This window comes from Nannospalax galili, unplaced genomic scaffold (genome assembly GCF_000622305.1).
Source record: "Nannospalax galili isolate Female #2095 unplaced genomic scaffold, S.galili_v1.0 scaffold1119, whole genome shotgun sequence".
Taxonomy (NCBI): domain Eukaryota; kingdom Metazoa; phylum Chordata; class Mammalia; order Rodentia; family Spalacidae; genus Nannospalax; species Nannospalax galili.
Window position 1 is genome coordinate 1,562,135 of NW_008343597.1, and position 6,801 is coordinate 1,568,935.

The window sequence follows — 6,801 nt, forward strand, 5'->3', positions numbered from 1 at the left end:
CAGGGAGACCTTGTCTCAAAAAGACCCCCCCAAAAAAAAAAAGAAGGAAAGAAAGAAAGAATATATAAAATGATATAACCCAAGAAGCAAGTGTTCTAGACTGAAGTAGCTTTATAACAGGTAGAAATTAGTCAAAAGAGAGGACTATTCTAGGCAGACAAAACCAGGTGAACCAAAGTGTAAGATGGGGATGAAAACTTGAGGGTAAAGGGAATTAAGAACCTGGTGGGTGGCCAGGAAGATGGTTCAGTGGGTGAAGGCTTTGCCACCATGCCTGGCAGCTTCAGTTCAATACTAGGACCCACATGGTAGTAAGAAGAGAGAACCAATACTCCTGCAAGTTGTCCTCGTGAGTGCACCTCTCTCAATAGATAGATGATGGATAGATGATATATAGATAGATAATTGATAGATGATAGATGACTGATAGATGATTGATAGATGATGGATGGATATGATAGATGATTGATAGATGATAGATGACTGACAGATGACTGATAGATGATGGATAGATGATAGCTAGCTAGGTAGCTATTTAGCTAGCTAGCTAGATAGATGATAGATAAATAGGCAGGCAGATAGGTGAGATCAAATTATGGCTTGCTTAAAGTCCAGGTGTAAGTAATGGTCTTCATGCAGGAGGTAACAGTGAGCCATTTTAGTGTCATCAGAATGTGGTCTTAGCCAAAACTGGGAGTTCAGGCTGTGCAAAAATCCTCAACGTGTAGGACTTTCTTCCACTTAAACGTTACACACGTAAACGTTCATGTAAAGGCAGACTGTTGGCCAACATGCCTGACCCAGAGGCATTCCCTGGGAAACCAGAAGGTGAGGCCCAGGCAGCCAATGGGACGTGAAATGCCAGCCGAGAACGTTACTGTGAACTGGCTAGTTGGCCAAGTTTAGCAAAGGGGCAGAAGGCGCTGGCTCAGGGACTGAGTCTGCGGCCAGGGCCTTGCTCCACCGAGAAAAGGAGAGGACAGTGAGAGCAGGTTGGGGGTGGGAAAGCGCGCGCAGGGGACCGACCGGCGGGCGTACGGGCGGGCGCGGCGGCCCTCGGGGGCCCCCCGGGTGGGCGCCTCGGGCGGGGCGCGTGTGCTGGCGGGCGGGGCGGCCCGCGGCCCATCGGGGCGGGGGGCCCGGGGGGGGGGGGGGGGGGGGGGGGGGGGGGGGGGGGGGGGGGGGGGGGGGGGGGGGGGGGGGCCGGGGCCCCGCGCCCCGCGGGCCCCCCTTTTTGCACACACACGAATACAAAGAGCCATACGACCTTCGGGTATCCTTTTTCCATTTTTTTTTTTCCTCCTTAATCTTGTGTGTGTTTTCAAAATTTTTAAAAATAGAGATCTGTGGCAGCGCTGGGGTGAGAAAACTGTTGCTAAGGGGAATTTGCTCTTTCCCCCATTTCTTTTTCTGTCTCTCTTCCTCTTTCTTTTTCCTGGTCAAGGTTTAAAAATATACCAAGTTGAGAAGCAGGATGGTCGTGTGCAACTGTTTCCCGACAGATTTACAGATTTTTTTTTTCTTTTCGCTATCCCATTTTAAGAAGTTACAAATTTTGTGGTCGAGGGCTTTAAATTTTAGCTTCTTTGGGAAGTATAGATTTGTTTTGGGGTTTTTTGTTGTTGTTGTTTTGATTTTTTAAGCGGGCTGAAGGGATAATGTAAATTTCTGCCACAGGCAACATCGAAGGAAGCAAAGATAGATTTGAGGCTCCCTCATAAAGCCGTTTGGCATTCGTTCTACACACACTCCCCAGAACCAAAACCAAGTGGCTTGGACCGGGCAAGTGTCTGAGGCCAATAGATTAAATATATTCCGGGATATTATTGGGACACTCATTTCCCTGGAGATAAGGGAAAGCCCTCTGATGGTGTGTCTTGCACACATAATTTCAAGAGGATATTTGTGTTATCTGTGTGTTTCTTAAACAGTTTCGCAAGCCTTTATCTTGGGGTTTATTCTTTGTGTATATGTACAGTACGTGTATATGTGCTGCATCAAGTTTTATTTTCAAAAATGTTTACCTTTGATTTTATGTGTGTAAAATAGACCCTAGGATGTGAATTTTTTTCTCGTGTGTTCCCAAATATCAAAACAGGATTTCATATGCAAAGTAAAGCTTAGAGGAAATCCTGTGCTTAGCATTCTTAGGAACTTTCTGTGAGTACTTACCTTGTTTTCTGCTCTTTTAATGGATCAGGTTAGTGAATAATTAAACAATTGCAAAGAGCACACAGCACTCGTGGCAGATGAAGGTAGGCGATTTATCAGTCTGTAGTTCAGAGCCACCTTTAGTTACTGTTCTAAGTGGTTTTGCTTGATTATTGTCTCACGTCCTTAAATGTACAGCGCTGTAGATTTTGGCCTTATGTGTGCTTTGGCGGGGGGGTGTTCAGAAGGGAATTTTCTCTCCTGGCTTTTTGACAAAAGGGTCGTTTATTGGTTGGGGTTTATTTGAAACGATCCACAGCTGGGAAAGAATCAGGAAAAAAAAAAAAATACAGCCTAGCCCCAGTTCTCAAGAACTGATGGGAGCAAGTGGAGGCAAGGGAGAGTAATAGGAGGGGTAAGAAATGCATTCTGGTGATGCTGCATTCTGTGGGTGAAAAACCTCCCCTTTGACTTAGTTTCAGAGGAAAGTGTGTGAAATCGAAGGCAACAGGCACAGGGTAGAGCCCCCTCCTTCCCCATGGGAGCTGCGTGGTGGAACCCTGCCTCATCAGGAGTCATTCAGAAAATACTCATATCCTCCGATCTGTAGAGATTGTAGTGAATGCATACGTATATGCAGAGATCAGGGAGAAACTGGAACGTCACAAGTGTAGTAGTGATGGAGAAAAAAAGGATCCACTGGTTTTCACTACAACAAAACCTCTGTATGATGGTAATCAAACATCCCCATTCCTTAGCTAATGTGCTATATTTCAGGCAGTGTTTAAGACAAATAACAACTGCAGTAAAATTATTTGTAAGGTCTTGAATTCATTATAACGAAATGGCCCCGCGTGGGTTCTCTAGGTTTCTGACCTATACTAAGTGTAGTTTTATTTCCTAACAATGCCAGTCAGATGAGTGCCTAATAAATAGCGGCCCGAACGTGGATCATTCCACAAGTTTAGACCTGCATTTCTTTGAAATGTGGTTAGATTCTATTGACCTCTGATCGCAGCAATGGGAACTTTTACTCTTTTTGATGCATCACTGCAAGTTGTCGACCTCAGAAAAGGGAGAGGTCTCCAGGAGTTCAGAGGCAGCTTAGGTATCTAACTCATAGCTAGGTCGTCACCTGGAGTTTCTCTGTAAGAGAGGCATTCCTCTCATGAATATATATACCTTGACCTTACCAAAGCAAAGCAAATCTGAGTTGATTTTGCTGGGAGTCCTAAGGTTCCTTAAAGATGAAAACACAACTATTATCTGTGCAACTATTATCTGAAAGGCCTCTAAGTAGGGCCGGCAGGAACCAAAAGTCAGCCCGAACCCCTTAGGAAACCACACTCTGCGGCTCTGAACCTACAGTCGTGTACACAAAACTGAGTGAGCAGCAGACAACAAAGCGAGTAAACAGCAGACCAAAATGGCGCCTTCCGGCTCTGAAAAGACCTCACGGTCGTGTCCCTCCCTGAGGAGGCCCCACCCCGCATGGCTCTTTGAATGACTGGGAATTGCTGCCAATAGCGTCCCTGGTCGTGCAGCCCTGCTGCCCAACCGCCAATCACCGGGAGCCAGAGGCGAGGGGGCGGGGCCTCCGCTCGTGCGCGCTCTGGCCGGGTACACGCGGCTGCCGCCTGCTGTCAGCGGGCTGAGTCTGCGCACACGGCCCGGGTGGGGGTCGCGGAACCCCCTAAAGCGGACGCGAGTGGGCTACCCCGGTGAGGGACGCCCAGTCACGACCTCAGTGCTCTCGAGCCCTTGGTGCCTGCAGTGACCTAGTGAGGTCCTGCCGCAGAGCCCCCCCTCCCCGACCCAGGCACAGCTCGGTCGATGCTGTCCCATGTCCCCCGGCCCCTTGCGGGCCCTGCGGGGAAGACGGACCATTGCCTTGCCGGGAGCGGGTCTGCCGCCCCTGGTGCCCAACTTGTCATCTTTGACTAATATTTCATCAACTAACATTTACTGAAGGCCCTGTGAGCACGTGACAAGAGTCCTGGGAAGTCGTTTTCCGTTTCTCCAGAAACGCAATAAGATCCTTTACATTAGGCGTATTGTAGGAAAGCAGAAAATTTAATCTTCCCAGTTTAGCAAATGTAAATTTTAAGTAAAAGCGCCCACCTTCCACCTCACCCTTACCTCCCCAGGAGGAGTGTGTGATTTGCCAAAAACGTGGGATGCCTTTCCTGTGTTTAAGAGCCCATCCTGCCCTCTGTCTTGGCAGTTCTTTTTTGTACCTGATAATAAGGACTTAGATGTTTTGCAGATCATTAGACTGGTCACTCTTAAAATGTAGGAAAATTGTATTTTATGGTAACTGCTTATTTGCTCTTGTGTGCTAAGGAGCTTATTTCTAACAGAAACAGGTTTTCAGAGGCCCTTCACAGGTGAGCCATTTTGTACCTTGAAATGGAGGAAGAAGGACTGACTATGGGAATAGGAACTTTGTGACCATTTCAAAAATGAAGATGATGATATGACTAGGCATACTTAGAGCGATCATATTTAAGGAAATGCATTCCCATCCTGACCCTGAAGGAGTCAGAGGCCCATTATAAGAACATATATCATCTGAGGGATGACATATCACACCCATTTATTAAATAGTGCGAAAACTTTTATTTTCCATAGTTTGGAGGTGAACTCAGTCATGCAGAAAATTCAAACTGGGAATGGGGAGAAAGCGAGCAGAGGAGCTGCCAAGAGTATGATATATTTAGTCTGAGCAGAAATGCATGTGACCGGGAGAAAAGGGGGAGTCCGATTGGATAGCCTCTCCCTGAACTGTCATGGAGTTGAATGTCCGTTCTTTGTTATCTAAACATATATAAAAAGCCGGGCATAGTGGCACACCCCTTTATTCCCAGCACTTGGGAGGCAGAGGCAGGTGTATCTCTGTGAGTTAGAGTCCAGCCTGGTCTACATAGTGAGTTCCAGGCCAGCTGGGGCTACAAGGAAACCCTGTCTCAAAAAGACAAAAAAAAAAGTATGAAAAATAGAAATTAATCAGAAGCACATTTATTTTGGGGGGTGGGTTCTTTTTGGTGGTGGGGAGGTCCTGGGCCTCAACCTTACTATGTAGTGGAGGATGACCTTGAACCTCAGATCCTTCTGCCTCTACCTTCCAAGTGCTGAGATAACTGCACCTTATCACTACATCCAGTCAGATGGTACTGGAGAACCTAGGGCTTCCTGCATGCTAGGCAAGCACTCTACCAGTTAAGCCACATGTCCAGGCCCATTGTGAGTTTTTTGTTTTTTGAGATGGGGTTTTGTTACGGAGTTCAGGCCAGCCTCCTACTCACTGCATAACTCAAGTTAGCCTCAAACTAGCAGTGATCCTTCTACTTCAGTCTCAAGACTGCTAGCATTACAGGTGTGAGCCACCATACCTAGCTGAGTAGAATCTCTAAACTCATGTATTAAAATCAGACTGCCAGGTATGGTGGTAAATGTCTGTAATCTCAGTACTAGAGAGATGGAGGCTGAAAGATCTGGCATTCAAAGTCAATCCCCAGTTATATAGCAAGTTCAGTCTAGCCTGGGCCTCATAAGAACATGTCTTAAAAAAAGAAAACAAAACAGGGGCTGGAGAGATCGCTTAGTGGTTAAGAGCACAGACTTCTCTTGCCGTAGGACCAGGGTTCAATTCCCAGTACCCACACGGCAGCTAACAACTGTTGGTAACTCCAGTTCTAGGGGATCCGACACCCTCTTCTGACCTCCAAGGGCACTGCACAATGGGTGCACACACATGCTGGCGATACACTTATACACATAAAAAATAATTTTAAAATGTAAAAAATATGTGGGAGCTTTTATCTAATCCTTAAAAGATTTTAGGGTTACCTCTTCAGAGGGGGAAATGTTAGAGTAGCTAAAAGCCCCATAAAAAAATAAATAGTGAAGCTGGGCGTGGTGGTGCACTCTTTTAATCCCAGCACTTGGGAGGTGGAGGCAGGCGGATCTTTGTGAGTTCAAGGCCAGCCTGGTCTACATAGTGAGTTCCAGGACAGCCAGCTGGGACTATAGGGAGACGCTGTCTCAAAAACACCAATCAATCAATCAATCAATCAATAAATAAATGAATAAATGGTAGCTGGGCGTGGTGGCGCATGCCTTTAATCCCAGCACTTGGGAGGCAGAGGCAGGTGGATCTCTGTGAGTTCAAGGCCAGCCTGGTCTACATAGTGAGTTCCAAGATAGCTGGGGCTACAGGGAGACCCTGTCTCAAAAAAAGACCAAAAATAAATAAATAAATAAGTAAATAAATAAATAAGAAGAAAGAGTACATGAAGTTATTAGAAAAAAGTGATGGGGAGATATGGGAGGAGTTGGAGGGGAGGGAGTGGGCATGGATTTGATCAAAACACCTTATATGCATGTATGAAATTCTCAATAAATTATTTATTTAAAAAAAAATGCCAGGCATGGTGGTGCACACCTTTAATCCCAGCACTTAGGAGTCAGAGGCAGGTGGATCTCTGTCAGTTCGAGGCCAGTCTGGTCTACATAGTGAGTTCTAGGACAATTGGGGCTACAGGGAGACCCTGTTCAAAAAATAATTAATTAAAATATAACGCCAGGCATGGTGGCATATACCTTTGATCCCAGCACTCAGGAGGTAGAGGCAGGTGGATCTCTATGAGA

General features: G+C 46.3%; 1 protein-coding gene across 2 annotated transcripts in view; it reads left to right on the top strand.

The window, feature by feature from the left end:
* The first annotated feature begins 1,215 nt into the window (after positions 1 to 1,215).
* Positions 1,216 to 6,801, top strand: part of CUNH14orf93 (chromosome unknown C14orf93 homolog) — a 27,213-nt gene continuing 21,627 nt past the window's right edge. For both annotated transcript variants that reach the window (XM_008839894.3, XM_029566857.1), the window contains exon 1: positions 1,216 to 1,273. The gene's annotated coding sequence lies outside the window, so the exon portion shown is untranslated. The remainder of the gene's footprint in view (positions 1,274 to 6,801) is intronic.